General features: G+C 36.7%; 1 protein-coding gene, 1 long non-coding RNA gene and 1 pseudogene across 3 annotated transcripts in view; 1 reads left to right on the forward strand and 2 right to left on the reverse strand.

Moving 5' to 3' along the window:
* The window catches only part of LOC128623011 (NLR family CARD domain-containing protein 3-like), a 105770-nt gene that overhangs the window by 25961 nt on the left and 59941 nt on the right, over positions 1-19868 (reverse strand). The window lies entirely within an intron of this gene.
* Positions 5878-7972, reverse strand: LOC128623711 (NLR family CARD domain-containing protein 3-like; annotated as a pseudogene).
* On the forward strand, positions 13399-19286 carry LOC128623016 (uncharacterized). The gene is made up of 3 exons (XR_008388491.1): positions 13399-13841; positions 16303-16363; positions 18760-19286. It is a non-coding gene; the product is annotated as an uncharacterized LOC128623016 (long non-coding RNA).

Consider the following 19868-nt stretch of genomic DNA (forward strand, 5'->3'; position numbering starts at 1 on the left):
TTTTTTTTTTGCATTTCAAACAATGTGAGACAGGGCCTTGGTAGAGGTGTGGGCTCTAGTTTTGACAGTATTTAATTTATTATTTATTTGTTTATTTTATGAGTTATATTTTTATATTATTGATAGAATATTCCTTTTATTACTGATACATTTATTTTATTTATGTGATTTTCTCAAAAAATTTTCTCAAAATTAAAAAAAAATTGTGTTCTTTGTTGTGAAGGTGTTCAGTATTTAATTACAATAAATGCTGTATATGTTCACAATGAGTTTGTTTGTGCATGCATTTCCCAAAAGAAGAGTTGGGGTGAATATGTTTAACCACTAGGCCTAAAGGTTTCATTCACATTATACTTTCCTAGTGAGAGAATTTTGTCTCTGTTGGTCTCAGCATCAAATATTTTTGAGAGTATAATTACAGGTGGGATAAGTGATAAGTGGAATAAGCTTCATGGATGTGACACTTTCATAGCAGGGGGTGCATTTCCTGGCAGGCTGGCTTGCCATGAAATGCATTTTACATATTATATATATACAATAGCATAAGGTTATATGCTACTGATACATTATTCTTACAGTATATCAACATGATATTTTACAAGCTTCTATTGTAGTCTGATCTAATCCAGACAAACAGTAATATTTTATATGCTGAAGAGTCTAATGGACTTAAACAGCACTGCAGTCTCTGCCCTCTGTGTCTGGAAGAATTTCACCAGCTTGTTCTCAGCCAGCTTGCCTAGTCCTCACCCTCCTGGTAATCTATTGCTAAACAATACTCTAACACAGTGTGTGGATTATACATTGACTTGCAGGGGGTCAGCATTTTCAGTTTGCCCAGATTAACTAGTTCGTGTAATGCAGTTGGGTACCGTGTGATTCTCGTCTGTATGGAACACACATGACTAACATTAGGCATTCTCAAATGCTTTGCCTAGACAGAAAGTCACTTCAGAGGAGGGCATTCATTGTTGAGGAAAACTATGGGATCAGAATTGTGGTGTCCATACTTCATTCTTTCTAGGGTGTGACAAAATGTCTAGTGACTTTCTCTCCAGTGCCATTCACTTTTGAAAACTAGACCATGCAGGTAGAAAACAAGGGCAAAAACAACCTAAATGTTTAGAGTACAAAAAGAAAAAACATCAGAAGATTTAATTTAAGCATGAGGTTAGAGAAAGTAGCCAATGGTCATCTTTTAATAGGTAATTGTGTGCATTTCCTTTGTGTATCGCAAGCTGAAATTACAGATTTAGAAGAACTTTACTTACAGGTTCATCTGTGCTATGTTGTGCCCCATTTAATTGAGCAAAATGAGGTTGAAGAAGAATTCCAGCCCAGCAAGCCCAGAAGTGCACAACAGACACAACATTGTAAGTACACATATATAACAAATGAAGTTGGAATAATCAAGGAAAGTCAAAATGCATGTTGTCTATACATATTTTCTTTAAATGCTCATTTTGATTTACAGTTCAAGAGGAAAGTGAATCATCACAAGGTGAAATCATTATTATGTCACTGTCATTGCATTCATTGTGAAATATGAGATTAAACAGTGGGAATAAATTATTCAGAACAGAACCATTTTGCATCTGTTTCTAATTGATATCAAAAACTTCTTTCTGTCTTTATTGCTTTTGGCCCTGAAGATGAGATGTACAGTTTGAGAGCAAAGAAATCAAAGAAACGCTCAAGATCAACAGCAATTGCACCTGAGTGTATAGAGTGTTAAAAATGATTCAACTGTTGAATATTTGATTATTTGAAAATGTTAGATGATAATCTAAAGCGTACAGAGAAGCCCCTTTCTATGTTGTACAAAAATGACCAAATTTAGGAAGGCCTGCACATTTAGAAATATCAACAAAAAAACTTTCAAAGTCCCTGGGTAATGTTTTGTTTTTTGATTTTTCAGCTGAGGAGCCTGATGAAGGTAAGGTCATTATGATTTACTTTCATATGTTTATTCTATTCTGATTTTTCTACTCAATGTTCTGTTTTCTGAGTTAGATGAGGAACAACCTATAAGCAAAAAGCAAAAAGATCTACTGTGACGTTGCCTGAGGCACCTTGCTGTGAGAACATTTACATGTTTTCAGTCATTTAAATAGTTGTACTTCCATTGAATTAAATGAATATTCCAAGTTAAACTCAGTCTATAGTATTTGTGTGTTGATTACCACAAAATTTAATTTCCGTTCTCCTTTTCTGCAAAAATACAAAACACTGCATTTCCATGAGGCACTTACAACGTTACATAAACATTATACTTGTTTTCAAAAGTATAGCCACATTATTTAAACATGTGTTAATAACATTATTTATTTATGGCTGTAAACAAATAAAAAAAAAAACTTTACAGCTCTACCATGCACAAGAGTTGGACTAATAAAGGGTGTTACAGATATCAATTTTTTAATCTAATGATTTTATTTTTCTTTTTTTTGTCATGTGTTTACAGGTCCATCTCCTTCAACATCACAACTGCAGCCACATCAGTCAGTTTCTGCCAACCGTCAGAATCAAGGTATACTAAAAAAAAATATATATATATTTTTTTGATAAATACACACATGGATACAGATATTGATCTGAATAATGTTTTTGTGACTTGTTTAAGGAAGTGTGAATGATCCACAATCTCGTCGAGATGGTAACTATTTAATTTAATAATTATCTTACAGTAACTTTTATTAATTGTCTAAACAATTAAGTGTTATAAACAATCTGGGGCTTAAAAAAAAAAAAAATAAAAATAAAAAATAAATAATTTTTATTTTTAAAATAAAAAAAGGGCTGTTTCTTCCTATACGCTAGGTACTAAATTAGGCAAATACACAAAAAGAAAAAAGAAGAAACAGACCCAAAACTAGTAATAAAATGACTATTAATGAATTAGTTTCTGTCAATTTGTCGCCTTTCTTGCTTCCACTTGTTGATGTAATTAAAATGGATAAAGTTAATAGATAACTACAGTTAACTAGCTAGTATCTAGAGTAGGGTTTACACTCATCCTGTATAATAACGTATTGTCCTGTATTGAAAAATATAATTATTGAGTTAATACAGTATGTGATTTGTCCCGTATTCTCATACACATCGTTTCATACATACACTAAGTCTCCACAGTGGTGAGAAACATAATAGTGAATAAAATGAAACCAATTTCACAAGAAATAGCAGGAAGAGAATATACATGTACAGTGTGAGCGTGCATGTCAACGTCATTGTTGCCCTGGTTACGGAAACTCAGTCATGCGGTTCTTAGAAAATGTCTTCAACACAAATTCCCAGTGAAACACAAGAGTCTGTGGAGGTACAGGTGTGAGACGGGATACAGTCCTGTCCCTGAAAATGAATACAACTCAAACTGTACAGTTTACTGTTGAGCAGAAGGCAGGTAATCATCATGTCCGAGCGGCTAAAGAGCAGAGTGAATCACTTAGTTACTTTTACCTCAGACTTCCCCTGAGGAGGATATGCCATGTTGCTCTTATTTCATACATTTTTATCTTCTGTACTGTTTTTTTTTTTTTTTTTTTTTAGATATCTGATTGAATGATGAGTTTTCCTCAATACAATAAACTGAAAAAAAAAATCGCCATAAAAGAAAGGCTCTTAGTCTAACTAGTAACAGGGGCACTCTCAATGCTGAGTTAGTAATCAGGTGAACGTGGTCTGGGAAGTGGGTCATGTGACTGATCATGTGGTGAAGTTTGTAGTCCATTGTGCTGCTGGGAAATGGAGCTCAGTGAAGTGTTGAATTCTGGGAGTTGTTATGGAAGCATGGTGACATAATCGTTTTCAGGTGCTATTAGGAAATATTTTGGGGTACTGTCAGTGTTAGCACCAAGCGACCAGCTGCCACTGTAGGTCACTTGAGCAAGACCCTTAACCCTCTCTGCTCCAGGGGCTCTGTATCATGGCTGACCCTGCACTCTGACCTCAACTTCCTAACAAGCTGGGATATGTGAAGAAAATTATTTCACTGTGCTTTAATGTATACAGTATGTGACAAATAAAGGCTTTTTCTTATAAGTGATGCAGGAACATTTTAAAGCTAAATTCAGCTTGACTATGTTTCCCCCCAGTCATTTCTCACTATGTTAGCTAATGTTTCTTGAAAAAATAACAGAAGCAGAAATTTTAGTTTAAAAGTGCGTTGTAATTTATTATTGGATTTATTTTATATTATTTTATTTGTTATTTATATGTAAAATTTAGTTGTTGACCAGTTGTTCTTGAAGTTGTGGAAAATAGTTATTTACCTTTACCTCAATTTTAATTTAATTTTTATTTTCCTTCTTTCTTCTCGAACACTTCTACTGTTCCAGAATGTTCAGAATCAGCCCTGAACATTGCTACTTGTGTCTGTACTGATATTTCCTGATTGAATTCTCAAGATCCCCCCTCCTGATTATGTATATTGGACGTGGATGCAAAATTTGTAAAACTACACCGGTTATGGTGTATAATTGCATTGGAGGGGAATGGGGGGGGGCAGTGCTCACTAGATAATGACATATTCAGGGAAGTGAAATGCTTTGCTGCCTACTGCTAATAATCAGTCACTTAACTTTGTAAGTAAATTATTGTGATGGAGCGAATGGATCACTCAAGAGACAGAAATGACAATAGATAAGGATTTTTTGATTTAGTGTTACACAGTGACCTCCATTCATATATGTTTGAGCCAGAATATACAGAAGAAGGACAGCACCAGAGAGAAGAACAGGAGGCAGAGAGAAACTGTAGATCTTTCACAATTACACTGAGCCATACAACTGAAGTTAACAATAACAACACAAACAGCTGCCATAATGTTAGCTAGCAGCGTTACATGATTATTTACCTTTGCGTTAGTGACGTTACTAGCCATATTACTAGTAGTTACATGGGTAAGTCAAATAGGGTTAGCCTACTTGCTAAAAGATATTAACAAGTTCTCCTATTTCAGTTAATTTCCTTTTGTTTCTGGGCATGGAGCTTCTCTGCTCTCTGTTTTTTACTAAATACAGACAGAATCTCTGTTTTCTTTAGCATCTTCTCCAGTGGAAGACCCAGAAACTCACTTTCAAATCTCTTTTATAATCCTCTGATTTGAAGTGCTGCTGCACAGGTGTAAACACACTGGTGTACTGCATTCTGGGTATTGTAGTGTTCGGGTGAAAAAAGGAAAATGACACCAAAATATGAATTCTGCTAAAATATATAGAGTAAGTGATACAGTCCTGTACAACAGAATACTACTGTGGCAGTGGGGGCGTGGTCAAGCATCAGCTGTGAACGGAATGAAGGCGGGGTAACCAGCAGGTAACGCGTGATTATTCTTACCTGTGCCTCGCTACCAATCGGCTACTTATGTGTGTTTCTCTGTAATTTTGTATTACAGCAATAAACATAGTTTTATATACCATGTGTCTGTGTAATTGCATTTCATATATAACATAAATTTTCTGGAAACACATGAAGAAAATATCTTCAAACTTGAAAGATAAAATAAAAGATTGTAGATGTGAGGGTGATATTGCTAAGGTTTATGTAAATAAAAACACTTTCACTGGATTTCCAAATATCCAACATTACTGTGGTAATAATAAATCATAATTTTAAGAAACTTAATTTTTTCATAACTTCAAGAATTCAGTGGGTTTTTTTTTTCTCAAATGAAATCAGCTTGCTTCCACACATTTAATACCTGCTCTTCAGCCTTTGTCATTTGTTTTATTTTTTTAATTCTCTAATTTATCCATTTGCATTAAGTCCACACAGTATCACCTTAAATTCAAAACATCCCAAGGTATATTTGTCAAATTTTCTTCAGTTTCTCTCGTTCTAACTCTGTAACAGTAGAACAGTTATATTCAGCTTTACTTACATTGCTTTTCTGGATGCTGCAATCACAGGCATCATCTTCAGAAGAACAGTTTCTGTTATCTTATCTGTACTGGTATATTTATTCAGGTCAAATTCTTCCAGATCCTGTGCTGATGTCAGTAACACAAACACCAGAGCAGACCACTGTGAAGAAGAGAATTCACTTTGTTTTCCAGATTTCAGGTAGTGTTGGATTTCCTCCACTAGAGAATTATCACCCAGTTCATTCAGACAGTGGAACAGATTGATGGATTTCTCTGGAGGAAGATCTTCACTGATCTTCTTCTTAAGGTACTCAACTGTTTCCTCTTTGCGCTGGGAGCTACTTCCTGTCTGTGTTACTAAGGCATGTAAGAGTTTCTGATTGGACTTCAGTGAGAGACCGAGAAGAAAGCGAAGGAAAAGATCCAGATGTCCCGTCTGACTTTCTAAAGCCTGATCTACAGCACTCTTGTGTACCTCTGAGATTGTCATTTTTTCCATCCACCATTTAGAGACCTGTTTCTGATTAAGAACTTTTCTCTTTTCCATCCTGAATGTCAGGTGCACATACAGAGCTGCGAGATGCTCCTGAATGCTCAGATGAACAAAGCAGTACACTTTACTCTGGTGAAGCCCAAACTCCTCTCTGAAGATCTGCGTACACACACCTGAGTACACTGCTGCTTCTCTCAGATCAATACCACACTCTCTCAGGTCTTCCTCATAGAAGATCAGGTTCCCTTTCTTCAGCTGCTGAAAAGCCAGTTGTCCCAGTTTAAGAAGCATTCCATCACTCTATTGCTTCTTTGAGTACTTTACTCTTATGATGTTTGTCTGAATGATGAGGAAGTGTGTGTACATTTGAGTCAGAGTCTTGGGGATCTCTCCACTCTCTGCTTCACCCAACATTCTCTCTAGAACAGTGGCTGAAATCCAGCAGAAGACTGGGATGTGGCACATGATGTAGAGGCTTCTTAATGACTTCAGGTGTGTGATGATGTTATTGGCCAGACTCTGATCACTGATTCTCTTCCTGAAGTACTCCTCCTTCTGTGGGTCATTGAACCCTCGTACCTCTGTGACTCGATGGACACACTCAGAGGGGATTTGATCAGCTGCTGCTGGTCGAGAGGTGATCCAGATGAGAGCAGAGGGAAGCAGATTCCCTTTGATCAGGTTTATCAGCAGCACATGCACCGATGCTGATTCAGTTACATCACACACTCTCACTGTGTTCTGGAAATCTAGAGGAAAACGACACTCGTCCAATCCGTCAAAAATGAACAGAACCTTTTCCAAACTGGACATTTCTGTTTCTTTTGTTTCATTAAACAGACATGAAGGAGCTCCATCAGACTCAGTTTCTGGTCCTTCATCAGATTCAGCTATCTGAAAGGAAGTGGAAATATGAGGTGGATGTCCTGATTTGTTTTCCCTTCAGCCCAATCCAGAATGAACTTCTGTACAGAGACTGTTTTTCCGATGCCAGCGACTCCCTTTGTCAGCACAGTTCTGATGGGTTTGTCTTGTTCAGATAAGGGTTTAAAGATGTCGTTGCATTTGATTGGTGTTTCCTCTGTTGTTGTTCTCCTGGATGTTGCCTTGATCTGTCTCACCTCATGTTCTTTATTGACTTCTCCACTGTCTCCCTCAGTGATGTAGAGCTCTGTGTAGATCTCATTCAGGAGTGTTTGATTTCCCAGGTTTATTATCACTCCATTCAAACACTGAAACGTCTTCATCAGGTTTAATTTGATTTTTTTCTGGAATTCATTCACAGCAGCAGATTCTGGGTCGTGCCTGTGAGATGGTGAAGTAGGAAGATGAGGTGAGATATGGGGTCCAACTATTATCTATACTCTAATCACTCTGTAGTTAATAACAGCAGAGAGGTTTATAATACCAGTGTGTCAGTGTCACAGTCATGTTGTTAGTTCTGATCTTACCCTGTATCTGTGATGATGTTCTTTTCTATTCTGTCTCCTGCTCTCTGTGGAACACTGTGAACAAAAACTGTAGCTGTTAAAGAAGATAACTTCCATCACTTAAACACTATAGTCTAAACCTTTACCTTAATTTTGCTACAATAATTCTTTTTAAGTGCATTAACATTCAGAAAACACAGTGCTCATCTGGCCATTTTAATTCTATGTATTCTAGGTTATTTCCTGTATGGCTGTTAATGATGTAACAAATCAGTTTGAATGAACATGTAAAGTGTTCTAAACAGAGACAAATACATATGCAATTTTGCAAGAAATTTTGCCAGAAAGGACCACAGGTATAAAATCTCTAACTATAGCCAGGATGATATTACAGCCTGGATGTGCATCACACATGGGGCAATTTATGTTAGCCAATCCATGTAGTGGCATGATTTAGAAGGGGAATGTGGGAAAAGTGGGGGAATGGGGTGTCGTTCTCACTAGATAATGGTATATTCAGGGGACTGGGATAACTAGCTGTGATGGTGTGATTGTGATGGATTTAGGGTTGCCACATTCTATTAGGAATAAATAGGGGACCTGATTAGGCCTAGTTTACATTTATTCATTTATTCATTTAGCAAATGCTTTTATCCAAAGTGACTTACAAATGAGGAAGTACAAGCAGTAAGTTATATAACCTAATACGGTGGTTCTCAACACGGAGATCTGAAGGGGGCGCAAATTGTTTTCAAGAAAAAAAAAAAAAAAAAAAAAAAACACATACAGGGCATAATTTAGGTACTCTTTGTATTTTATTGCTTTTCAAATAGAATGTTCCCTCTGCATTTTCTTTTTGCTGGGGAGAGGCGGAGCTTAGCCTGCCTTTTATCTAGCTTCCAGTGCAGACCAGTGTTGCCAACTTAGCAACTTTTCAGACCCCTTAGCGACTTGCCTAACGACAAATCTAGCAACTTTTTGGACAAACCTTAGCGACTTTCCAAATATCACCAGTACTGTCCTGCAAGCGTGAGGTCTTGCTTTCCCTCTGCACTCACACCTCTCTCTGCATCTGTTCTGTTCAGTGAGTGCGTAAGAGCCACAGCAGCACATCCTGTTGATCGCACGTCAGCTGACATAGACATGAATGTATAAAGAAGCAAGCGCACGTGTCCCACTGATCAAATTTACATTTAGTTACAAAATGTTGAGAACCTCTGACCTAATATAATAGTTAGACTGATGTTAGCTAGACAGTGCCCCTGTTATTAGTTAAATTGAGGCCCTGTTCACACTAGTGCATTTCCAGTTTAAAATGCATAACTTTTGCTATGGTTATGCCTGTCGCCCACACTACTCCAGCGTTTTCGACCCTCGAAAACGGAGACTTCTGGAAATGCCAAAGACCCCGCTTTAGTTTGAAAACTCCGGGCTTGCGTTTCAGTGTAAACAGATCAAAACGAAGACTTTTGAAAACGAAGGCGTGGCTGCCCACATTCAACATGTGTATTCGGTCGTGTAGTGTGGACGGAGATTGTTTCTGAAACATAGCGGAAACGCCAGTGTGGACGAGGATCGTTTTCATTTTAAAATGCTGTTTTAAGATGGAAACGCACTAGTGTAAACAGGGCCTCATGCCCTGATTATTTTATGACTAGTTAAATGATCAGACAATGATATTCAAAAAACCCCTCAACATTCAGTCAGACATGCAACATCACACCATAACCTCCTCAGTGTCCGTCTGAAGTTAAGGGAACTGAGTGATCCCATTCTGTCTTCTATTCGAATCTTTAGCCGCTCGGACATGATCATCACCTGCCGCGTGCTCCAGGGTAAACTGTACAGTTTGTGTTGTATTCATTGTCTGGGACAGGACTGTATCCTATCTCACATTCACAGCTGTATCTCAACAGCCTCTTGCATTGCATAGCCAAACTTGTGTAGGAAGACGTTTTTCAGAACCACAGACACCATAGCTGGGACAATGATGACACTGACGTGCAATCTCACATAGAGATGCATCGATGTATCAGCTGATAATCGGTATCAGCCGATAAAGGCTATTTTTCCCGCTGTCGGCTGTCAGCCGATAGTTTAAAAACATCCGATGATCAGGGCTGATTATATCCCGTCAATCAAAAGAGGGCAGGAAAACATATCAGTTTTGTGTTGTGTGTAAAGATGATGTCTCTTGTGTGGAATGACGACAAAACTGCAGTTTGAAATGTCTTTAAGCTCTGCACTGCTAAAATTTTACACCAGACGCTGCAGCAGTGAAGCGGCATTGAGTCTAATGCCCCCCCATCACTCACGCACTACTCATGCTGAATCAAAGCGCCAGTACACCATTGAAAGAGTTTCAAGTGCTTGCTAACAGACATTAATTAGTTCTACGAGCCCAGTTTGGCTACTTTTGCTCTGAACATGGAGCTTCTCTCCTCTCTGTTTTGTACTACATACAGACAGAACCACTGCTTACTTTAACAGCTTCTTTAGCAGAAGACCCAGAAACTCTATAAGAAGCTACTTGGTTGACCATAAATATCTACTGAGAAGTTCAATTTAACTACTTAGGTATCGGAGTGACATTAGCTAAAATGTTATCCACATATTATTATAGATTCTTACAGATTTGTTGTTTGTGAGCACTTTATTTTTGTTATGATTTAAACATGCGGGATGTTGTTACATTGAAAGCTGAGGTGCTGTGCAGCAGATGCTATAAATCCTTTTGTAAGCTGAACAAAGTTAGATAGATAAATGTCAATTAAAGGAAACTCCTCAGTAAGAACATGATTGATGTAGAGCTACACAGGTTTGTTAAAACAATTTAAATTAGACATGTTAGTTAACTTGCAAGCTAAGCCTGTTAAATTCTTAGCACAAATTTTGTTTTATAGTTAGCTGCTTAGCTGAGATGAAATGTGTGCTGCAAAGATGGAGCAACTCTGACCAGAATTATTCCTTCAAACTGCCTGTAAAATCAACCATCTTCGGCTGAAGATTGGTTGATCACAGTAGGGATTCCTAATGGTTTAATTACATATTGGTGTATTGCAAAATCATGAGTTCTGTTAAAATGCAGACAGTAAGCGATACAGTTTGTACAACAGAATACTACATACCATGATAAATAATATATTCAGTTCTAGTTTTATGCTGGAACTGTGACATTAGCAGTGACATTAACAGTGAGGAGACGTTACATGTGCAGATCTGAGGGGCCTTCAGCTTTAAATTTCAAAGGTGGCTCCATAGACTGATCACTCTTCATGGAGATACAGCTGGGTGCTGGTGATTCGGACCTTTCTCCCTTGAGTTTACTGTATAACATTGTAGACAGTCCTTTAGTGATTTATATACACTCTTCATGGTTTTTAACTAACTTATTAATTTTAATCAGGATTTAACTTTACTTACAGTGAACAGAATCTAACATTTTTACGTGGTGACTGTTAGATTTTGTTAACAGTAAAATGTTAGTTAAGTTAGTCCTTTCATATGTACTCTATAAATATTTTAAATATGATTTTTTAATGGTTAAAATACATGGAATGGCTAAGTTACCGTTTTTTTAGTTTATTGAGGGCCTCCATCTTTGGATATTAGTAAAGTTTGCACAAACACACACACACAGAGTCCTGAAAAGTCTGATCTCTTCTGCTGTTATTGATCACACTCCTAGAAAACACAAAACATATGTACAGTTAAACTTTTTTTCCATTTTTAATACTGGTGAGCCTAAACATTTTTGACAGATGCATTAAAATCACAAGCTCCCCATTCATATGAACTGTCTGGTTATATTATGGTGGTACACACACACACACACACACACACACACACACACATACACACACACACACACATACACACACACATACACACACACATACACACACACATACACACACACACATACACACACACACATACACACACACACATACACACACATATACACACACATATACACACACATATACACACACATATACACACAGAACCAAACCAAAACTTCTCTAGAGATCGAGATAATCCACAAGAGTAATCCAGAAAACAGGCCAGGGTATATAACACATAATACCCATCACAGAAAGTTGATGCTCTGAATTTAAATGCATGTTAACATTGGGAAGACTTTGCAAAGACTATTTGAGAAATTGTGCACTTATACCTTTAACAGGTACACAATTAAATACTTATTGTTACGTGCCAGGGCAGGCACTATTTTCCAGGGATTTTAGGACAGCGTAACAGATATTGCATCATGCGGTAGGCGTGGCCAATTTTGAGAATCTGCATGGGCCAAAAATCATGCGCAGTTTGGAAAAAAAAAGCCTTTTTTTTTCATCGTAACAAAAACTGTACTTGAAATAAAATTTGCAATATTACAAGTACCGGAGAAGGTCAAGCTCCATTAAGCACCCAGGAAGTTGTAAAGTAAGAAAACAAATGAGTGTAAAGATACGTTCTGGTACAAACGGGGGGGGGTCTCCACATAGTTACATTAATGTTTTGAATACTAATCAAGTTTATGGATACAGCCCATATTTTCTAAAGGAAACAAAGTCATGCACATGTTCACTAAAACAAAAACAGTTAGAATGATTTCTGTAAGACCATCTCAGCTAAGCACAACACAATTTTCGATAGTTTTTGAGCATTTATGATTGACATAGAAGCCTTTGAATATAGGATTACTCAGGAGAAGAGATACAATCAAACAAAGAGGTTTAAAGTCGACAAAACCTTAAACCAGAGCTTTTTTTTACTTCAAACTGTAACGTTGGGCTGTGCAGTGAGACTGTAATACTGATCTGGTCCACTTGGTGGCGCTGTGAGACAGAGAAGAAAGTGGTGCAAAGGGGAAAAACTGAGCTTTGTACAGCCTTTGTGTGTTTACGACTAGCCTTGCACTACAATACTGCTTTTAACAATCACTTGCCAACTTTCCCATCGCCATTTTCAATTAGAAGACTCCTTCCACATTTGTGAAATCACAATCTATTCACTACACAGTACACCATTTTTATATGCATATTTATCTACTCACACCATGTGATCACAGGGTTTTACATTCATTCTTCAGATACCTGTCCGTGATCACAGGGTTTTACATTCATTCTTCAGATACCTGTCCGTGATCACAGGGTTTTACATTCATTCTTCAGATACCTGTCCGTGATCACAGGGTTTTACATTCATTCTTCAGATACCTGTCCGTGATCACAGGGTTTTACATTCATTCTTCAGATACCTGTCCGTGATCACATGGGTGTCGTTTGAAAAATACTATTGTTATGAAATACTTGTTTCACTTAAATAAGCACTTACTGACTTTACATCACTTCTATCATGTGTCCTCTCATGCAATACTAAAAATCTGCAGTGGAACCTTAATTCTTTTTAACCTCAGTATCATTTCCACTTCTGTTGCTCAATTAAAAAAAAAAACTCATAATTATCCACATTTTCATACTCAACTACTCAATTTACACAGAAAGAGCAAAGTTGACAGTTTGAAGAAACAGTTAATTTAGCATTTACAGGATTGCTTGTTTGTTTGTTTGTTTGTTTGTTTGTTTTAGACATAAAAATTAGTTACCGTTTGTTTTGTCCTTCATCTTACATCGCTGATCCTCGGCATGCGCGCGCAAATAAACAGTATTCTGCGCATGCTCGGTGACCTGTAATTTCACCACACCTCCAGAAACGCCCACTTTACGTCACAGTACTGAAACACCTGGAATTTAGTGAACGTCATTTCTCTTTTTACTTTTCTTTCGTCTTCTACCTGATTCGCTGACTGGTGTCGACTCGATCAATGACTGCGTCACTGCCGCGCTGCTGTTGCACCAATCAGCGCTCTGGATTTCCCAAAGAAGGCGGGACTTCCGGTATAAAAGCACCGTCTAGGAAGTGGATTATTCGACGTCAGATCTAGACTAGAACAGGTTGAGACTGGACAGAGAGTCACATTAAGAGAGCGCTGTGTTGTGTGTAAGGTTTATTGTACTCTCAGACGTTTGAGCTGCACTTTGTGATTCTGTAAGTTAGTGTAGTGTTTTTCACTTTGATATCTACACTGTTTGTCTCTTGTGAGCTCTTTTGGTGTCACCCTCCGAGGCTCTGCACACTGGGCTAGAGGAGAGTGTTTTATTTTCTTTTTCCCCCACAATGAAAACACAGGGATTTGGTGCTGTGTGTAAAGATGTCTCTTGTGTTGAATGATGACAAAACTGCAGTTTGTAAACTCTGTAATCTCTGCAGAAATAGATTTGTAGAGTAGTATATTTCCTAACAGGAGGTTTTTAGAATTCAGTCAATGTTAATATGAATTAATAACATTCAATAATTTAAGAAATCTTACTTTAATCTTCAGAATTTAGTTCATGTGTTAATGTTAATTAGAGTAATGTGTTTTCTGTTTATGAAGTTTTTATTTGCATTTCTTTGTCCTTCCTTTCGACCAATCATCATACAACCTCTGCATGTTATTCCTCTTTACCCTTCAACAAAAAGGGGGCATGTAGTATGTGTTTTTAATATATATATATATATATATATAATTTAAAAAAAAAAAACATTGCTTATTGGATCACATACAGCAGAATTTCTTTGTTTTTCAAATTCACCGTTTTAGGTGTTATGGACATCTACTTGCTGGTTGATGTCCAATGGACCAGTAGTAGAGTTGTACTTTTGCAACTAAAATTAAATTTTGCTTGTAATTTATTTTTATTTATTTATTTTAGTGCAAATACTTGGGTATTTTAGTCTTGCACACCCCCATAGATAGGATAAGACAATGACTCTCACCTTCTATACAAAACAAACTAACAAATGTGGCAAAATGAACATCCTATACACATAGCTGGACTTTATTCTAGATAGGGCCCAACAGTGGCAGCGTGGTGGTGCTGGGGTTTGAACTCGCAACCTTCTGAGCAGTAACACAACACTTTAACCACTGAGCTGCAAAATGAGGTTTTACATAATGTTGTATTCACTTGAGATTTTTTTCCCACCCAAAAGAAACTGCTGTACATGATAAAACATTTCCATTCATTCCGTACTAGTCACTGAAGATATCTTTCTTAAAACACTCTTGTGCATCTAATCTGTGTTTGAATGTAGAAATCGCATACTGTGAATTGACCTACTGCTCAGCCATTGACACAGAAAGTACTGATCAGTATAAGTGGAAAGCATGAATAGAATCTGAATCCATGTTAACCAGTGGTCACTTCCAAGCCGTTTACAAGCTGCTGCACTGCTGAAATCCTGACTTATAACCACAATGTCCTCTGACTATCATCTCACACACAAAAATATATCTCATATCCTATATCATAACAAATAAAAAGAGTGCACACAAAAAAACAATGAGATTTCAGGCTAAAACTGAAATCTCCTCAGATGGTAAGTGTTCAAATCACAGTAAAATGATTAGGTTATTTTTTTATTTTTTATTTTTGTTTTTACATTTACAGTGATTTAATCGCTTTGGAGCTATTTTCATAGTAAGTACCAAGTAGATCATAGAAACCTGGCAGCTATGGTCCCTACCATCAGCCACAGCTCAGTATATACTGTATGTAAAACTGTGTGAGCGTGTGTGTTTCTCAGTGTAAAAGCCCGACAAGACTGCAAGGGAAAAAATCCAGAAAGAATCCTCATGACCTCATCTTAAAGGTCATTTTATTCATACTGTAAGAGCCGCTGGAAATTCTTTTTAATTAAGAAAACCAGTCTGGAGGACATGCAGAAGACAGCAGTGTAGAGCAGAGGAAAATAATGACTTTTGAAGTATTAAGTCATGAAATGTTTTAACACAGTTGGAACAGTACACATTACATCATTAACTGCATACTCCATTCTACCTAATAAACAATAAAAAGAAAATAGACATATAACCTGGGGACAGTTTTCATCGACCCCACCTTCTGATTACACACTGGATAGATATTACACACATTACATATTGGTTAGATAATGTTAATTCTATTTATAATGTAACAACTGCACTTTACAGTTATTTTCAGTCAGCACATCGAAGAGCATTTTGAAACATTTTTTCTTGTTTTGTTATGATTGCTGTTAAATTAACTGATTGCTAAAATCTATTAATAAACTGAAAGAAGAAGATTATTCTTTTTCTGTGATTAAACCAAAAGTTTTCATTGAGTTTTCACAATAATTAAACACAATTATAAAGCATAGTTCCAGGTTTTGAAGGAACAGCCAGCTATGTTACCAATGTTCAGTTTTGAGATTTGCAAAATTGTACTGAAGTGATTAATGAAAATGTAAACAAAATTCCAATTAAAAACCAAGCCAACCCATTGTTTGAAGAGCACAAATGTTAATTACAGTATTTTTTATACACACAACTTGTATTTTGACGCTTTAATTCATCTTTCATAATTCTATGAACTATGGATTTAAATATGAATTCTGTTTGTGAACTGCCTTTTTATTTAAACATGCTAAAATGTTTTTGTTTCAGATGATGACAGAGTTCATTCTAATTAAGAAAAAAAAGGTGTCAAAACCTGATACAGCCAAATGTAAGTTGTTACATGATTCACACAGCCACTAATACACACACAAATACATTTTATTTACTCACCAGCTTTATTTTTGTTTTCTTTATTACGCATAATCAAAAAGGCCCTAAAATGCAATAGATCAGCCTTTGCCCAAAATATGTCCTCAAGACAAGGGCTAGTAGAATATAAATCTATATATTTTATCAATATACAATATATCATTCAAAATGGATTTACAGCAATATATTTCTCTCTCTCTCCCTGACAGACCAATGAGAAATGCTAAGGTGGAGGTTGTTGTTGTTGTTTTTTTTTTATATAAACGTTTTAAATGTTTATTTACCTCTGGGGTGAATCCTCAAATCACAACGACTCAATGACTGAGCGATTTGTATATTTATATTATGTATTTTTATTATATATATATATATATATATATATATATATATATATAAAATTATATTTATTACTATTTTTATTGCATTTATATTAGGTATTTTTATATTTATATGTGTAAATTGTAGTGTTTTTTTTTTTTTTTTTGTAGTTTTTCTAATGTGAAGTTCTAGGCAGAACTAAATGTTTAAGTATTGTGCCTGGGAAATTCTAAGCAGGTCACACAAGAGGCGTGTACAAGTGTGAAACATTTGGGGTGTACTTCTTGTGTTGTTAAATGTTATGTGTGGTAAATTATTTTTGTTGAGTGATTGATCCTAACTTGGGGGCTGTACGGTCGTTGTCACCTTTTCTTGAGTGAGCTTCTGGTGGCTCTGGTCCATCCACGGCTCTCTGTGGGCGTGATCTGTATCAATCGTCACTGACCCAAGGTATCGTAAACTCCACACTGATCTGAGCAAGAAAACGCTCCAAATCTGTTGAATCAGTGTGCCTGATCTCTTCATTTTTGAGTGAAGTTCTCCTGTGGTAAGGTTCGTGGTCCTGTGCGGTTCGAAAACTACAGCGTTGCACGGTTGTTGGACTCTCCCTAGTGAGTGCATGGTGGAGGGAGTTGGGCAACAGTAATAGAGAAGGGGTTAATTTAATGTCTAGATACCAGCCGCATATATTATACTTTTCAGCTCTGCATTATTGGGATTATAATTCACTAATATCACTTGGCTTTAATCAATCCGATTATTGTATGCCATGGCTAGTCCCCACGTACCAGAATGTTCTCCATTCACCACTCGAATATTAAGAAAAGCCATACAGAAAGGTGGAAAGATTAATATCTGCCATCTAAAGTTTAATTTTTGTGGGCATCAGGCCAGGGATCATTTTGGAGTGCTGAGCATTTACGAGTATAAAAGAAAGCGTGCTCATGAGAGTACATACTCATTCAACTACAGAAGCACATTAAATTAAGAATTAAAGTGTTGTATGGAAGCAGAGTTAATTACATTGCTCAAAGAAACACAGGGAGTCAGTAATAATTTCTGGAAGGAGCGATTTTATTTTGATATCAGAGGGTCGAGGCAGCCTTTAACAGAGCAAAGAAAAAACACATTTTTGGTGCAAATAACTATCATATTAAATCTAACAGAAGTACAGGAAGAATTTCCCTATATTAACTGGTGGAGGCTGATAGAAAATAGCTGGACATTAAATAATTTTGAAAGCCTGCTAGACAAGTTTTTTCAACCTGAATCTCTGTGGTATTTTGCCTGGGCATCCATAGCTCCCCAGGTTGAGCCATACCTCAGATTAAGGGAAGAAATAGGTTTTCAAACAGGAAGAGGGGAACTCGACAGATTATAAGTGATCCAGTAATAGAGGCATCCCCAATACTGAGACAAGTTTATTGGGTAAAACAAACAGCAGAGGGTAGAATTGAGTCATCAGATAAACACACGACTTTAGGGGGAATTGTGGTAAAAATTATATCAAACCGATACGAGCATCATCTGTCACTCAGACTGGCTCGAGGAAGTGTTAAGATTTGGGGCAGATAAATTATAAGTTGGAATTCCTGTGGCATTAAAAAGGGTGATTGATTATTTAGGCTTAAGTACTTTTGTTATTTCGAAGTGTGACAAATGGTATCTATTCCTGTAGAATTGTTGGGGTCTATGTACCCACTGTGTAAGGAGTACATTGCCAAAATCTCAGAAAAACCAGTGCTGCAGGAAGCAGTGTCCCTCGAGCTGACACTATCTTTTCCAAATTTCTATACTTTAAAAATATTATTTTTTACTTTTATAACATTTACAAATATCACAGATACTATTTTAGATAAAAATAATCATAATGTTGCGCTGTTGCCAAGTTTTAATCAGATCTTACAAACATCCGCAATTAGCTCGTAGCCTGCTAGCATCACCTTACTGCTAGCCTTGTTTACATTTCACATTTCTCTCATTTACCGCTGTTTATAAAGGCAAATATGTCTGTTGTTTCTCCACCTTCGAGTGCAGATGAGGACTCGCTTGAGCTGCACGTGGTGCTGTTGGAATTGGAGGCAATCTAGAAACAGATCCGCAGCCTACTCGACAAGCTGGCCCAGCTGCATGAGCGAAGAACTGCACTGGAAACATCTTGTGCTATCAACATCTTGTGCTATTCTTTTGGCTCCAACTCAAAAGAAAAATAATTAGAGAGAAAAAGCTAGCACTCTGGTATAACGATCAAATGCGTACCTTAAAACAGACCACACAATTAGAATGTAAATGGTGTCAAACCAAATTGGTAATATTTCAAACAGCATGGAAGGAGAACCTCCTGAACTATAGAAAATGTCTTAGTGATGCTAGATCAGTCTCTCTCTCCACCTTAATAGAAGAAAACAAAAACAATTCTAGATTTCTATTCAACATGGTAGTAAAATTAACTAGGAATAAAACCACCAGAGAAACAGGTACACAATCATTATATAGCAGCAAAGATTTCATGATTTTCTCATTGATAAAGTTGAAAATATTAGATGTGAAATTCAGGCTATTAAATTAAATTAAAACCAGACAGTTTTATAACTAACCCTGTAGAAGATAATATAGCAATATCTGTAGTGTGTATTGAGTTAGATGAATTCTGTGTCTTACTGTATAATAATTGTTTTTCTGTATCAGCCTGCACTTTTCTGCACAGCAATAAACTGGCATTAGATATTCACTGAAACTGCTTTTGTAAGTAAACAACCTGGAGGCCGGACACCAATTAAGGAGTTAGGATAGGGCTTCAGGAAGGGAGGTAGATATCAGCTAGGACAGCAGATAAAAACAGACAGAAACTCATTGAGACATAAGAAGGGAGTGTTGGTCAGAGAGAAAAAAAAAAAAGACTCTGTCTGACTGAAACATTTTTTAAAAAGTAATCTTGTCCTCATAAAACCCTTTCAAGAAAAATAACTAACCGCGCATGCTCCACAAATTTAAGATAACATATAGACATGAATAATTCATTGTGGCGAAGAAGCTCTGTTTTTAATGAGAAAAGGCAAAACCCCATCTAAGATGAGTACGCTGTGGAGAAAGGTATAAAAAGGGCTGTGTGTGGTTGCATAATTTAGACTTTCTGCACTGCGATG

Source organism: Ictalurus furcatus, chromosome 19, assembly GCF_023375685.1.
Source record: "Ictalurus furcatus strain D&B chromosome 19, Billie_1.0, whole genome shotgun sequence".
NCBI lineage: Eukaryota > Metazoa > Chordata > Actinopteri > Siluriformes > Ictaluridae > Ictalurus > Ictalurus furcatus.